Source organism: Triturus cristatus, chromosome 1_2 (assembly GCF_964204655.1).
Source record: "Triturus cristatus chromosome 1_2, aTriCri1.1, whole genome shotgun sequence".
Taxonomy (NCBI): Eukaryota; Metazoa; Chordata; class Amphibia; order Caudata; family Salamandridae; genus Triturus; species Triturus cristatus.
The window spans coordinates 586,824,029-586,841,418 of record NC_140580.1 but is presented as its reverse complement, the minus strand read 5'-3'; the positions used below and the strand labels follow the sequence as shown (position 1 = coordinate 586,841,418).

At 47.3% G+C, this 17,390-nt stretch overlaps 1 long non-coding RNA gene across 1 annotated transcript in view; it reads right to left on the bottom strand.

The window, feature by feature from the left end:
* The window catches only part of LOC146867690 (uncharacterized), a 376,821-nt gene that overhangs the window by 13,939 nt on the left and 345,492 nt on the right, over nucleotides 1-17,390 (bottom strand). Inside the window, exon 3 of the long non-coding RNA XR_014962017.1 lies at nucleotides 6,690-6,921. This is a non-coding gene — a long non-coding RNA (uncharacterized LOC146867690). The remainder of the gene's footprint in view (nucleotides 1-6,689; nucleotides 6,922-17,390) is intronic.

Below are 17,390 nucleotides of genomic sequence, written 5' to 3'. Positions count from 1 at the left end.
AAATTGCAACCTCCTTGCAAGGTTGCACTACTGGCTGGGGAGCGCGAAAGGCAAAGAGGAAGATTCCTCTGCTCCCCAGGCTTTTATGGCAACTACTAGCCCCCAGACCGGTTTTGTCCGGCCTGGGGAGGGCTGGCAACTTGTGTGACCCGGAAGTGATTCCTTTCACTTCAGGGTCACGACCCAGCTTGGCCAATGAAAGAGGGGGCGCGCCTGTCACGTCACTGCTGTGCGCGACAGGCCCGCCTCCCTGGTCGTCGGGGGCCGGCAGGACCGCCATATTATCGGCGTGTCCGATGCTGGCCCCGCCTCTTCTATATGGCCTGGTACTACCTATACCCCCTCCTCACTTGTCAAGATCCACACAATTATCAAGAACAAGAGTTTAGTTGGACAAGGGGGTCGTAGATAACCCCCGGCCGTATTTATTAACAAAATTAATCAAACAATGAATATTAACAATATTTACAAAAAATTACACAGACAATCATATAATTGACATTTGATTACATTTGATATGTACAGATATCAGATGGCTATCCTTAACATAACTCTAATACAAGTTATTCCTATCCGAATCTAAACATAACATCATCCATAATCATAATGGCAATCATTTTCTGCGTTTCCATGTTTGAGCCTACGGCAAGGTCAATAACTGGTGTCAGATCCTTATCAATTAAGCCCCGCCCCCCCACCTGAGTGCGCATGCGCAGGGGGCCCGTTCACCGTGAGGGTACTTCCCCCCCCAGTGACCCCCGTACGCTCTGTATACTATCTCCATCAGGGGCCCTTGCAGTTCTGTGCCCTTTACTGGCACCTTTCTGCACGTGCGGGGTGGCCAACCAGCCTAGGAAAAGCGTAACTCCCCTCTCATCCGCACCCATACAGCCAAAAAGGCTGTAACTGCCCCTGGAGTTCTAGGAGGGACGACATGTCCCTCTCCCTTGGGCGACCCCATTCAAGAATGGCGCCGCCCCATAAGGACCTTAAATTTACTGCTCACAAATCATGACCTTACCGCCGCAGGCCAGCATAGTTGCCCGACTATCTGCCCCCCCCCACCACCATGCTAGCTAGGAGGTCATGCCCTGCTTTTCAAGCCCACTAACCATGCCAGCTAATTCTCCGAGAGGATTGCATTACCCACCGTTGATCAGTGGACACCGTCTTTTAAGAAGCATGGGTCCCCCCTGATGCACCCGTGGGCGATCGTCTGTAAATGAGGAGACCTAAACAACCTCTCTCTCTTGTTGTTGATACGCCTTACTGAGTGGTTCAGTGCCCTTACCGACTCCCCCCCCTCCATTGACATCTAGGTACCATTTGCAACCATGCTATGGTGCATCCCTGGCATGCTTTTGCTAACCAACCCACCTCTGTTATTATGGATTCCACTAGCAGTCTTCTACCCAGATTCACCAGGTCATTCCCTCCTAGGTGTAAGATAATGATATCTGGAAGGGGACCCCTTTTGCTCAGCAAATCCCCTACAAAACCCCTGCACTGACTAAAACAAAGGCCCCCTCTCCCATGGAATGAGACCTTTAAACCAGCCTGCTCTGCCCTGTGTATGCAGTTCCCTGAAAAGAAAAATGCCTTCAAACGTTTCACATATGAATGGCCTATAATCCAAACCACCTGTGCTCCCGACTCTGGCAGAGGTGCATGTCCTTGCTTTGCTAGTTGCGGATGATCCGACGCCAGTTTCCCCCCTGCGTGACAGGTTTGAGAAACTGTAGAGATTAAACAGAAAAAAGACACGCATCAGTACAGTGCACATAGCCTACTTACAACATGTGCAGCCGCACATAGCGTTTGTAACAATTGGAGGACCATCTCCCAATTCTCTTGACCTTGCTGCTGTGTAACCCCCTTGCTGTTGCCTCAGTCGCAGCCCCTATTCTAAAAGAATGGGTTCCAAAGTGAGCAGGATCTAAACCTGTCTGCTTAATTGCCATATCCATGACCCTCTTAAACTGAAACCGGGTGAGAGGTGTACCGTCTGCATGGATTAATAGTGTCCCACCCCCTGTAGAAGGTCTATGCCGCAAAAATGCTTCCAATTGTGCTACAGGGCAGCGTGGATTGCCATGTGCTCGATGCAAAACCAACCCCTCACCGCGGGCCTCTTGGTCAGTTTTGGACTTCTTAATGGCTATTAGTAGGGCGTCGCCATTTATTTTTGCATGGTCTAACTGCAAACCCCCTTGTGTATCCTGCTTATTCTGGGCGACCAATTCCCCAATACGAAATGCGCCATAAAAGGCTAGTGAAAAAGCCGCCCTGAATAATAAAGCTTCCCCTTTGGTGTTGCAGACAGCGTCAAGCGTCCCCAGTAGGGCTGCTAGCAGTTCCACTCCTATTGGACGTCTTAAGTCGGGTGTTGTTCCCTGGATGCACTGCCAACCCTTTAAAGCCTTCCTGACTGTGAAGCTATCAGTGGGATCCCCCTTGTCCCTGGCTCAGGCGAAGAAAGAAATCGCTGCCATGTGGCGCCTGGCTGCCGCCACTGAGCGCCCCTCCTCATGTAAAACGCCTAAGTAACGTAGCAGTGCCTTTGGGGCATGCCATTCTTCTGCCCAATCCTTTCCCAAGAAAGTACAATATGCCCAAAACGCCCCCTCATAGGCTTTTCTGGTCCTGGGAGCTAGGCTAGCTGCCACGAGGTTCGGTAGGTGGGGGCACCAATCAGCCAAAGTACTTCTGGGAAGGGTGTTGGGTTCGCTTCTGCAGAAGGGAGGTGTGTTCTGAAGACCTGCATCTTGAAGCGAGAGAGTGCATCAGCAGCATTATTTAACACACCTGGCACATGTTTAGCCTTAAACAGTATGTTCTCTTTCATGCACAACATGACTATCTCTTTTAACAGGCGGAGGATCATCTTACATCTCGCTGCTTGCTGATTGATGCTTTCCACCACAGTCATGTTGTCAGACCAAAATACTACAGACTGGTTACACAGTCTGTCAGGCCATACCGTTAAGGTCACCCAGATAGGAAACAATTCTAAGAAGCCAATGTTAGCCGTTAATCCATTCTGCACCCATGCGTCTGGCCACTGTTGCGCCACCCACTCATCGCCAAGTATGGCACCAAATCCCACACTACCCGCAGCGTCAGTCCATAAACCTAACTCTGCAGAGGTAGTGGGTGGACCGGGCCAGACCACCCTGCCGTTGAAGTCCTGCAGGAAAGCCATCCAAATCCGCATGCCCTGCCTAACCTCAGCCGACAGCCTGGTGTGATGATGTTTTTCTTGAATCCCGGTCATGGCTTGGGCGATGGAGCGGGAGAATGGTCGTGCCATTGGCATCACTCTGAGGGCGAAGTTCAACTGTCCTACTGTTTGCTGCAACTGATGTAAGGTCGCCTTATCCTTGGCCAGGCATTGCTGTAAGGCTGCTCTGAATTTCTTAATCTTATCTTCCGGCAAGCGGAAACACCCTTGGACTGAATCTAGCTCAATACCTAAGAATTCTATCATTGTTGCTGGTCCAACAGTCTTTCCCGGCACCAGGGGAACCCCAAAAGCCCGCATGAGTGTGCAGAATTCCTGCAATGCCCATGCACACTTCTGAGAGCCCGCCGGCCCCAGGATAAGAAAGTCATCTAGATAGTGCATGACAAACTGGTGCCCGGTCACACGTCTAAAAACTCATAACAAAAATGAACTGAATTTTTCAAAATAGGCGCAGGAGACCCGGCAACCCATGGGCATACACATATCCATGTAGAATTTTTCTTGAAACTTAAAGCCTAGCAAGTGAAAGTCCTCTGGGTGAACCGGTAAAAGACGAAAAGCTGATTCAATATCAGACTTTTCCTGCAAAGCGCCAGGGCCCAGTCCCCTAAGCATTTCCACGGCCTGATCAAATGATGCGTATTTCACACTACAAATTTCATCACTGATGGCATCATTCAGTGAATTGCCTCCAGGTGCCGACAGATTATGGATCAACCTGTACTCGCCCTCCTCCTTTTTGGGGACAACACCCAAAGGAGAACAAACAAAATTATGCACCGGAATGTGATCAAACGGGCCCATTATTCTGCCCAGGCGTAACTCTTTAGCAATCTTAGCTGCCGCCACACCTGGGTTAGTCCTTACTGACAATTGATTTTTGCATTCAAGTGTCCCGACATAATCTGGGGCAGGGATCCTAAACCCATATGTGAAACCCTCTTGCAGTGTCCTAGCAGTAGAATGACAGGGGTATTTGTTAGGCCACGGGGTCATAGCTGTAATATCAATGGGGGAATGTGTGACTTGGAGCACTCTACCATCAATCCTATTTTCTCTTGCCTTTATCCCTAGAATTTTTGAGACACTTGGATTCTGGGTGGGAAGGGTTTGCGCAGATAGAGCAGGCATGTTTGAACTTACATGTGCCTGGCGCCCTAGTGCATGTTCTCCTATTAAAATCCCAACAAGTCCCCTTCCGCCCCCCCTCCCCCCCGAGCCATGGGCAGGGGCTGTGTTCTGCGCAGGCCGAAAAGGCTTATAAGGCTGATAAGGATGAAAAGCTGGAGCCGCCTGTCCTCTGTTATTAGCTTGCGTTGTGCTAAACTGATAATTGGACTGTGGTGCACCAAATTGATCCAACCAAGAGATCGTATCGACCTGGTTCCAGGAAAGTGCAGGGTCAGATGACTTCGCCCTCCTGAAATCTATGTCATACTGCTTCCAACCCCCTCCCACATATTTGTCATGAGCCATAGTAATGCGGTTCTGGTAACATGCCATCTCTGCCTGTATGTTGGGGAAACGTTCCGCCATTACTGCCATGAATACTGAAAAGCAACCTGCCCAAAGGAGTTCCTTCAACTTGTGCAACACATGCCTAGCCACGTTCTCCCTCCCGGTACGAGACTCTCCCACTTCCAGCATTGGCAGTGTCCCCTGCTTACCTGCTGTGGTCACTCCAGCAGGTTCTGTCAGCTTCTCCTTCGCCTGGCTGACCACCGGTACTTCCTTGTTGACATCCACTGATGTACCCCCATTGTTGAGATTGGGAAGAGAAATAGGCGCCTGCCCTGTCCCTAGTGGCCCCACTGGTGTTACCACAAACTGGGCAATCAACTTCCTTGCTTCAGCCTCAGGGTCCCCCTGTATGTCTTTCACCCCTACTGTTGGCGACAAAATCCCTGCTTTCCCCAACCAAGGCAAAACCGATGCTAAATGTGCCACCAAATCCGTTGGGACCGGATTAGTACCTGCTGGGTTATCTTTTGGGACCCCACTGCCTGGCACCCCTGGGTTCTGTGGCGAGATGGCTACCGGGACTGCTCCTGCTGGGATGACCGTTAATGGATCAGTCAAAGGTTCCCCCAAAGGTACCACCCCCATTGGCATAGCCGGGCCGGAGCACTCAAAGGGGCTCCCCCCGGTGGAACCACTCCTGATGGTCCAGGGACCTCCCCATCCTTGGGCTGAGACACCGGAGCCGTGGTTTTAGCCTTAGTCCCACCCTTTTTGGGCCTAACCCGCTTAGGCAGGGGCTCCTATTCACCTCTGGGCTTGGGGGGTACTATGGTGCACTTGGGCCTTTCCAATGTCCCCTCCTGACCCTCAACCCTCTCCCTGAGATCTGCCAGGTTTTGCCCCAATCTATCTACCTTCTTCCATCTCTTGTCCATGGTAACCATCTTTCGCATCATTGTCTCCATCATATACTCCATGCGAGAGCGCTTGTCGCCCCACTTCATCTTTCCTGCCATTGCCCCTTAAGTTCCTGCCAAATGCTTTGACCCTTAGACTAACACCGCGTATACAATGCTAGCCCTGTTTACCTTCTTAACTTGTCTAAAGATACCCCACGTAACTACGTTCTTCTGGATAAAATACTGTTCAGCACTTTATCACTGAAATAGATAAACAAAATTGTTTGAAGCGCACTCCCAATTTATAATGCCTTTGTGCGCTCCGCACTCCCCGCAAAAACCAAGCTCCAATCCTGAATGACTAACAAACAGTATGCTTATTTAAAAACAAAAGCGCAAGAGCCGCAGACCCTAATCATTAGGTCACAGTTATTTGCCCCAACAGTATGCTCTGTTTAAACTGTAGCATATCAACATTCAGCATTGAGCACTTAACCTTGAGAGCATGAGCTTCCTTTAAAACATTTGGTTCAAAAGAGATATAACAGAACAGGCACAATGGAACTTGAACACATAACCTTGAGAGTAAGAGTCTCAGCTTTTACTATAAGATAAGCGTATATTTATTCATAAATAAAGCATTGAACACTTCCCCCTGAGAGTAGGAGCCTCTCACTTTATTTAAAGCCCTACTAGAGAATCGAACTCTGGACCTTCTGATTACCACACTGACGCTCTGTTCACTGTAAAAAACCTCTCCCTTTATGTAAATCCCTACTAGAGAATCGAACTCTGTACTGCACCTTCTGATTACTAAACTACCGCTCTGTGATTACTCAGAAACCACAAGCTTGACTCAAAACAAAATCGCTCCCTTCCCAGCCGCTGGTAAACTTTCACAGTGCCCAGAAATGCTGTGCGCCGTCCCCGACTCTTGCAATGCTGGGAGTCACTCCATTCGCGGGCATACGCTAGTGTGGGATCAGCAATGCTACACGCCGTCCCAGACTTTTAAAACGCTGTCCGGCAATCAAGCAAGACTCACTCACAACTGGCACCGGAGCCACCGAAGGCTCCGCACTTACCCGATCTTGCAGCACTCCTAACGCTACCTGCACTCGCGGCCGTACGCCAACACCGACGTCGCGATGTCGACCTTCGCCTTGCTGCCAAAACGATCCTGGGGCAATCCTGATAAGCTCCCGACGATCCTCGCTCCCAGCCACAGCAGACCTCGCCTCAACACCGCCAGCAGCGATCCCAACCACGGTCGCGATATTTTCGATGGGGGCCCAACGCTCCTTCAATAGCAGCCACCTGTAGGAAAACAAATGACAAATATTAAATTGTAACCTCCTAGCGAGGTTGTACTACAGGCTGGGGAGCGCGGAAGGCAAAGAGGAAGATTCCTCTGCTCCCCAGCCTTTTATGGCAACTACTAGCCCCCAGACCGGTTCTGTCCGGCCGGGGGGGGGAGGGGGGCAGGGGGGGGTCTGGCAACTTGCGTGACCCGGAAGTGATTCCTTTCACTTCTGGGTCACGACCCAGCTTGGCCAATGAAAGAGGGGGCGCGCCTGTTGCGTCACTGCTGTGCACGACAGACCCACCTCCCCGGTCGTGGGGGCCGGCAGGACCGCCATATTATCTATTGTGTATGGTGCCGTGCCACAGGGCAGAGCGATTTATGCATACATTTCTCAATTTATTCATATCCAGTAACATTTCCCCATTATGTGCAATGTGAGAAGTTGAAGCAACTTGTTTTAACATGCGTCATGGTTGACACAGATCTTGTTGTTTTAACTTGTAGCCTGGTGTGTCGCTCATTTTAAAGCGCAGGCTGTGAGTGGTCAGCTGTTTTCCATCTTAGATTAGGAGCTCACACTGTCGAAAATGGTGCAGGATCTACCCGTCCTCTGCTACAGAGCACCATAGTTCAGGTCCTGCCACCTTTCCAATGTGTTTTCAATGTACTATGGCCTCCTCTGTGGCACTCACTAAGGCTTCAGAAACACAAACTCACAGAGGCCAATAACCAGAATACGGCGAGCTTGCACGGAATTCAAATATTTCAATAATTTCATCATCACTAGTCTGTATAGTTCACATGCTCCTGCAGCAGACTGCCCGAAAATGTCTCTGAAATTACAAATGAGACAGGGTAGGAAGTTTACTTGCTTGGTGTAAGAAATTGGGTTGTTGACTGACTGGGGTGTGAACCCTGGTCAAGCAGCAACCACAATCCTTGTCAGGATGAGGCACAAGTCAACCCTAAATTAACCTGTGCTCAACTCTCTGGTGGCTTGGCACTTAAAGGCAATGTGTAAAGTATTTGGGCAACACTTCAAACAGTATCAAAGTGAAAAACACCACACAAAAAGGATCCAACACAAAGTTAGAAAAACAGAGTACGATTTAATAAATAAAACCAAAACGACAAACATCCAATTATTAAAACTGGAGATATTCAGTTTTAAATATTTTATTGAAAATAGCGCCAAAAAGCAAGAATCAGCAACTGTGGATAGCTGGTCATGCCAGACTGCAACAAAGTCACAAGTTTAGGCCGACCACGATGTAGCGCGGGCCAAAAACAGGGAACCAGCTAGGCCCACTGAACAAAGTACCTTAAATTCTTGTTTGTGGAGCATTACGAGGATCCACGTAGAATATGCGTCATGCAGCCAAAGTGATGCGTCAGTTCTGAGATGCAGGGAGGCTGAGATGCGATGACCTGCGTCATCACTGAGGAGCCAGTCGACAGAGCTTGACGTCGGAGATACAGTGCGCAATCGTGGCAATGCATCGGTTCCGAGGCGCTGTGAGGCTGAGATGTGAAGTCCAGTGATGTCATTAAGGCTGCTGTCTACGAGGGATGTGAGGGCCTGCACCAAGGATGCATCGTCCAGGGACAGTTCTGAAGGTGATGTGGGTCTTTGCAATGGGTCCAATCCATGCAGAAGCATAGATGAGTCGGTTTGGCTCTGGGTTGCGCCAGCATCAGAGGAGATGCGTCAGTTCCGCTGGATCAGCAGAGGACCTTAAACCCACTTCCAAGGGTCAAGTACTGGGGCAGCACTACTTGGCAGGGTAGACTCACATAGCAGGTTCTAGGTGCAGGTGTAAGGATGTTGGAAGCCTGTTATGTCCCTCAGGCTTCAGATCAGGAGGCCAGCTAACTAGCCCATGGAGTCAATCTTGGTTCTGGGTTCAAGAGATGCAGGTCCAGTCCTTCTCAGTCAGGCAAGAGGGCAGCAGGTTAGGACAGCAGGGCAGCCATTTTTCAGAGCAGCAGTCTAGCAGAGTGACGGTACTTTCAGCAGCACAGCAGTCCTTCTTCTTGCAGAATAACCATTGGTCTAGAAGTATACTGAAGAGTTGGTGCCTGAGGGACAGTATTTATACCCAGTTGTGCCTTTAAAGTGTACATGTGCCCTGCCTTTGTGTGGAGACAGGACACAGACTATTCAAGTGTATGTGAGGTTGTGCCCAACTCCTCCCTCCCTCCCATCCTGCCAGTGATGGCCCATCCAGTTACACCTAAGCTCCCCCAAAGCTCCCCATTGTGTGTGTCTGTCTAGGAGAAATACACAAAGCCCAACTCTCAGCTACACCCAGTCATGTGACTCAGAGACAGGCTACAGGCACTAAATGACTAAGGCAAGAAAATTCCAACTTTCCAATTGTGGGATTTTCAAATTGTAATTTAAAATCCTACTTCACCATAAGTTATGATTTTAAATTCCAATTCCAGAGACACCAAATGTGAACTGGGTTTTTTGGAAATTACACTTATAAAATGTAATAAGGTTTCTTCAATGTTATTGTATGGGAGAGGTAGGCCTTTCAGTATTGAAATAACAAATGTAAAAGGTTTCCACTACCAGGACATATAAAACCTAAAGCCCAAGACCCAGCTATATGAAAATCAGTCTTGACCCTGATCCAATAGGAACAGTCCAGTTTGTTTCTCCTTGGTCCCTTCGTCTTAATCCCACCTTCTCAAACAGTGGGTTAGAAATAAGGAACTATCTGTGTGAACCATATGGATGTGCCGGATGAGGGAGATGTAAGGTGAAGATGGACTGAAATGGGACACAACTATGGACCAGGACAACTTCCCCTACATCCATTATGGACATTGAAATATTATTGTACCATGAGAGCTGTGAATTGTTAACTGTCTATTTTTTATTGTTCTCATTATTATGTTATAATTAACACTGGATAGATTGATGTATTCAATGAAGGTGACATGCTAACACATGTTTCACATTACGATTTTGATTTTCAAAACAATAAAAAAATTTTTTTTAAAGTTACTGAAGATACTGGAGAGGCTAGTTCTTTAAATGACATAAGAATGAAAAGCTCTTGAAGAACTAACTATATGGAGACCTCATAATTTTATACCACTTCACCTTAAAACACCTCACCAGATATGCTCCCCAACATTTGGATCTCTAACTTCACAATAAAACTGGCGAACCCGGTGGATTTAAAAGGGGATTGGCAAGTTGCCCTCACAGAAATCCAATATCCCCAAACCTGAACTACCTTAACTAGAGCCAAGGCTAAGTTTACAAGAGGCAACAGGTGGTGGAGCTACTCCATGCCGGGTTTCCTTATGTATATTTTTAGTGAAGCGTCACAGCAGTGGTTGATGCCATCAAGCAAAGCCCCAGCTAGAATTGACACATGCTCAGATAATCAACTGTCTTCAGACAAAGTCAAAAAAAGTTTTTATTAGAAGTCTTTAAAACAGCTTTGAACTCACAATCTTCTTAGTCATAAATATAAATGTCTTCTTTAAGCCCAACCTTCATCACTAAAATATTTCAGCGCTAAAAGTCTGTTGAGAACCTTTCACACATACATCTTTCAGCTGAGACATCCTAACATGATCACCTTCTTTCAAAAGGGTGTTTTGCCCTCTCTATGAATTGATCAGTGTACACTGTCCTCTAAGCATGTAAAGCATTCCGCCATGTTACAGAATTAGGTGTAATCTTGATAGTCCAATGGTAACTAGAATTATAGACATCTACACGTGACTGTAAGACATCCACATATTGGAAGGTGTTGTAAGCTGTGAAATGTCTATACATTTACGATTTTAAAGTTCTCTTAAAATGCTCTATTACTGCTTTCATTTCAGTGTGCATGATAAAATGATTAAGTGAACGCTGTTTTAATAATATCTGAAACTGCTTGTTCAATAATTCTTTTCCAGCATCTGTTTGTAGTTTTTGAGGTGTTTGGCCTTTGCTAAAAATGTCCCTAACACTTGGACCAGTTTTGTCTTTAAGCGGCTCTGAAAGGCATACTTCGATAAACCGTCTATTACAGTTATTGTGCACCATTATTATTTTTAGCAAATTTGTGAAGGCAAATTAAATCAGCCTGCCATTGATAGTCTATAGTCTCCACCACCATTCACCTTCTCCTACGTTATTTCAGAGAGGGTTTTTTAGAAATTAAGGGGCTCATTATGATGGTGGGTGGACCTGAGGCTGCCCGCCATCGTTGCGGTGTGTGGGACCACCCGCCAGACCTGCGGCGGTCCCACCACTGCAATTAGGATGCGTCCGCCATACTGGCGGGCGCATCCAGGGCATTTAATATTGCGGACGGTGCTGCTGGCTGCAGCACCGTACGCAATGTCAAAATGACATGCTGTGCATTTCCCTGCACTACATGGCAGTCACCACGCGGTGCCAGCTATGCAGTGCAGGGAAATGCACAGCAACAGCTCCCCCAACACAGAGGGGGCCCGCAACGGGCCTCCGAATCCAGCCTCTGCCAGCCTTTCCATGGCAGTTCCACTGCCATGGAAAGGCTGGCTGACGCCAGCATTGTAATCTAGTGGGCGGTGCCTGCTAGGCACACCACCATTTTAGGCACCCTGCACCGTCCGCCAGGCAATCGAAAAGATTGCATTTGGCGGTGAAGTGGCGGATGGACTTTGCGCCCGCCGCGGTACCCACCACCATCCTAATTGGGTGGTGGGTAAATTGCTATGTGATGGCGGAAGGACCACCACCGCCGGCCCTGCGGTGGTGGTCCTTCCGCCATCCTAATCGGCCCCTATGTGTCTCCTCAAGATAATCACTTGTTTACCAAAGGATCTTATTCAGCCCCAACGCTCCTGGTCAGAGCTTCAAAGCTTCCAAAACCTCCAATCCCTTTTTATCATAATAAAGCTTCCTCAACAGTGCATCAGCCATGTCACTCATGTGGGCAATCCATAAAAGGAAGGACAATTTTAATGGCATAATATAGCCTGTCCCTCTCTCCACATCTACAACTTTGTATACATGGCATGCTTACAGCATTCATTAATTCATACATTTCTCTATCAAATAGAACATACCCCTTATTGTTGAAATAATCCTAAAGCAAATGTTCCAAGGCACCTTGCACTTTCACAGTTGGTGGTAAAGTCAATCCATGAATGTGGTACTTGTAAAAATACCAATATTCATCCATTGTAGGTAGCTAGGATTGTACACGTAAGATGGCAATGCACATTAGGCTATTACACTGTGGAGTATCTGGTGGAACACAGAAATTCATATACTTCAAACTTACATGTTGTACTTCTGCTATTCTTTTTTAATGCAGCAGGTATAGCAATTTTGCAATGCATATGCATCCAGACCTTATGTAAGAGCCAGACTGTGGATGGTCGTCTGTCACGCGTCCTAAAAGGTAAGTATGTAAACATAAGTAACATTGATATGTAGGCATAGTAATTTTTAAACTAGCCTTCGGGGTGCTAAAAAAACCTTGGGCATATCATCAAGCCCCGGAGATGAAATTATCGCCGCTTTACCGTCCGTTTTCGGACGGAAAGCGGCGATAATTTCATCGTCTAATCAGCAAGGTCACGCTATCGCGTGAATCCTTGCATTATCGCTCTTTCCCCCAACGCCCATCTTTGCATCTCTAATGAGATGCAAAGTGGGCGTTCCTGCCTTGACATAACTGGAAAAATGTCGCTAAGCGACATTTCTCCAATTATCAATGGGCACGCTAACCTGCAGAGCGACAAGCAAAGTAACCTCTGTTATCACTACTTTCCTTACGCCTGCTTCAAAACTGATTTAGCCATGATATCCTATGTAAGGTGGGTATCATAGATAAGTATGCCTTGCCCTATCAGCAAGCTTTCGCCAAAACTTGTGCGATTATCGCTGTATTTCTAGCGATAATCGCACAATTGGCAGCTTGCGCTCTGAATTTTATCGCTTTGGAGATAAGCGTTGCTGATAGCATGCTATCTCTGCGATAAAATTCAGAGTTGGCCGGCGATAATTATCCTCGCGCTAAGAGCGCTAAGCGATAATTAAAATGAACATTACCATGTGTTTTTCTATAGCTCTTTCAACCAATCTTTGAAAATTGACCTTGTGTCCACTCAAGTTTTCTGTGAGGGTTACAAGCAGCTTGAATCTCTCTGAAGGTTTTTGGCAAGATATGGATAATATTGGGAGGCACATTTTTTCCTATCAAATTATATAACAGCCTCAGCAATATGTAAACTTTGTGAGGTTCTAACAAAAAGCATACACGGCGAATAGTTCTTGACATGTATGAGGTTTGTAGACATTTGAGAGTGTTCTATTGAGGAATGTTGATTTTATGTCCAGAAGAGCGCTAGTATATTGGACAGGCATTTACAACAAAAGCTGCAAAAACCTTCACCTCCCAAATGTCATTAAGGGGCACACCACAGGCTGCCTTTTCAAAACAATCACTGTCATCAGAATAAACACATCTCTCTGCTTCGGGTAGTTGAACTGTAAGCATAAGCAATAAAAATTAATAGATGTAATTTCCGACCATGAACCGTTAGCACTATCGATTTTTGTTGAGGCTTTCTGCAGTTCAAAAAAAAAGAAAGGTAATTTATTAGTTAATATTAAATATGTATGTGCATACATCTTAAAAAACACAAGTGAAAATATTTTACAGGAAATGTTTTCTGTACCAGGAAGGGCAGAAGCAACGTAATTTCCAGCTACGAGGCCATTGATGACTTTATTTCTGGGCTGCAACTTCTGGACCAGGGGTCACAGATGACATCAGTTCCTGGGCACATGGGGTGGAAGTGACGTCACTACTGGGGCAGGACTTCTGAGGTGTAGTCACCTGTCACATTCTGCAAACCATACCTACTTTTGAGTTTGATGAAAGCTATCGCACTTTACTACTGTGCACAGTACAGTCCATCAACTTCAGAAATACCTTGCTTTCCTAGTAGCAGGCGCACTCACTCTGCTGTTTAATTATGTGGGTAAATCCCGTGCAAACTTCCCTGGAGGCAGCTATTGTGCCATCTGCTGCTGGAAACATTGATGAAATTGTTAATCCACAACACAATGGGGCTATGTTGTTGTCTTCTGGATTAAAGGCTGTCATGAGAACCCAGAAGCCTGTACTTGTGTGTTTTATGGAACTAAAGCTAATGTGGATGCTGTCCAATGAGAGGCGGATAGCCATTTAGATGGAAGGCATTGGATTGTTCTGCCCTGGTACCTTGAGAAGAGGCATGATTTTTGCACTCTTTAAGGCTGGCAGAAGAAAATCCCAATTAATGCTGCATTATTGATGGTATATAAGGTGGAGGTGAGGCCATATGTATTTTTTACTAATGCTCAGTCATTTGAGGTAAAGCACCAACATGCCATGAGTGTGAGGAAAGAACGAAGGAGCCTTGCTGGGCTCACATGGTAGGCTGAGTTAGAGTACTTTGGCAGACGTACTTAATTAGAGAACTCAGTAAACGTGCGCGTGACTAACCACACTGGTGCAGGCACTTGGAAGTTACGCAATGTACTTTTCCTCATTATGTTTGGTGCATGCTCTGAAGTTAGCGGCTTCTGGTAAGACTTACCAAATACAACAGCCGGGCCCCTGGGATGTCACTAGACCTAAGGGCACATTCGGTATAACTGGTGTACATCTCGGATGTACCATAATAATGTATGTTCTTTGCATGCATGCTGGCGCAGTGTGATAATGTGTATGAGGCGACAGGACCCTCAGCTGTCTGCACAGGCAGCCCCAGCCATCACCCGCAGGAAGATGTCACATGCCCACCGCATGCCATCACCTGTGCGGGGATACTGCTATAGCCCTTGGCAGCTGACTGATGCCTTCACAAGCCCTCCCCTGCTGAAGGATACCACTCACCCGCCCCTGAAGAAGGATACCACTCACCCTCCCCTGAAGAAGGATACCACTCACCCTCCCCTGCTGAAGGATACCACTCACCCACCCCTGAAGAAGGATACCACTCACCCTCCCCTGAAGAAGGATACCACTCACCCTCCCCTGAAGAAGGATACCACTCACCCTCCCCTGAAGAAGGATACCACTCACCCTCCCCTGCTGAAGGATACCACTCACCCACCCCTGAAGAAGGATACCACTCACCCTCCCCTGCTGAAGGATACCACTCACCCTCCCCTGCTGAAGGATACCACTCACCCTCCCCTGAAGAAGGATACCACTCACCCTCCCCTGCTGAAGGATACCACTCACCCTCCCCTGCTGAAGGATACCACTCACCCACCCCTGAAGAAGGTTCTCACATGGAAGCGAACAGTTTGAATGGGAGGAGGGATTTTGTACAGTTTTAAAAAAAAAGATATATAGCTTGCTTACACTCCCCCAAGAGGTTGTAATTCACTGGCTGCTAAAGTATGGCAGGAGGCTGAGTGCTGTGGCCAAGAGGCTGATGCCTTCACAAGCCCTCCCCTGCTGAAGGATACCACTCACCCTCCCCTGAAGAAGGATACCACTCACCCTCCCCTGCTGAAGGATACCACTCACCCACCCCTGAAGAAGGTTCTCACATGGAAGAGAACAGTTTGAATGGGAGGAGGGATTTTGTACAGTTTTTTTAAAAAAAGATATATAGCTTGCTTACACTCCCCCAAGAGGTTGTAATTCACTGGCTGCTAAAGTATGGCAGGAGGCTGAGTGCTGTGGCCAAGAGGCTTCAATAATTAGGGATCAGAGGCACAAAAGTTTCAGTACCTATCGAGGAGGCCATTTTGTGGCAGGATCGTACATTATTCAAATGGGATATTTCCCTGGAGCTGTTTGGTCCAATAAACGGCATGGCTCTGCCTTCATCTTTACATGTTGATTTTCCTGCTCGCATCCTGGCTCGTGTTCTCCTAGGTTTGTAGACGAATGCAAATTCTTGTTTCCGCTGCACCATCGGCTATATACATCAGAACATCTCTACACTATTTGCTTATGTTCAAATTGTTCAGCCTAAATTTAGACTGTGAAGCAACCGAATACCTCTGGTGCTCGGCGAGGGTACAAAACCACACAATGCAGGCGATTTTAGTTTGAACTCGAATAGCAAAACGACTTTTATTTTGTAGTTAAAAGTTACAGTGTGTCGAGAGAGGTACCTGAGACATTCTGTGAAAGGCAGTGTAAGGCCATGTATAGCTAATAACCAATATTATTTGTGGCTGCCATTAGATGTACAGAGCATGGAATGACAGGCAATCACACGCACTTTCCTTCAGACTTCAATAGTTGCTGTCCCGTGGGGCTTTTTTCTGTTTTGAGAAAAATAGAGACTTACTTTTACCACCTAAAATGCACAATTTTTCGGCTATCTAAGAAGCCACAGGAAAGTCTTCCTTGAATTGCTAGGGGTGTTTGGGGCTCAGTTAAGAGTTTGCTGTAGTGGGAGCCCCTCCACAAACTGTCGATGCTCCAGCTGAACGTGTGGTTGTGCAGGAAGTGCAGGCTTTGCGCCATTGGAGCCTCAGGTGACTCAGTCTATAGATACTGACCCGGCAGTACATCTGCCACATGGCCAACCAGAGACGCTTTAAGACATGGGCAAAGTGGGCAGCTGCCCAGGGTCCCCACCTTCCAAGGGGCCAATTGGGAAAGTGAACTTTCTCTCTAACTCACTTCTGTGTATTTTTGTATCTTAATCTTTAATGTATAATTCAATCTTGTTGGGCAACATAGGGCTTGAGTTAGCAACAAAAGGTTAATAAAATATAGAGTTGTTCCAAATAGGGGCACCAAAAATATATCTTGCTCTCGGCCCCCAAAACTCTTATGATGCCTCTGGGGCCAACTGCCACAGTGGCAGTAGCTTGCCCTGTTTAGAGCAGGGCTATTGACGCTGATTTTCCACGTCCAAGTTGCTGTGCCAGGCATGGCTGGGCCGGACTGGGAAAACAAGCAATGACCCTCAGGGGCTTGAACTCCCTGCATGTCAGGGCCACTGAACACTTGTTTTTCTCAAAGTCCTGCTTTGGAAGTTTGTTAAAAACAAAAGTATGACAAAAAATTGACATGTCATGTGCTCAGCATTCAGCTGTGCCTATGGTGCATCCACTGCACCGAGAATGTACACAGGGACATCCCCGCTTGACAGACAATGCAGGGCGGGTGATCCTTCACTAGAGGGCGCTGTGGAAGGCCTATGCCAACACGGCGGCCAGGTGGGCTGCCCGCCAAACTCAGGATCAGTTCCTTTGACTCAGCTTCAGATACTTATTTGCTGCACCCACGAGGTAGTGTACATAAGGTAGTATGCTGCTTCGGGCACAACCATACAATCATCCCACAACAGCAGACAAAAGACCCGGAAGCATCCAAGATGCTGCCGAAGGTTCTTTCTGGTACCCTACCCTGCCCTGCCATCACCTCAACGATTTGTCACCAAAACAACTGCAGCCACCTGAAGGTTTTGTTCCATGATGGAAAGGCCATGCCCATTTTTTTAAAAATAT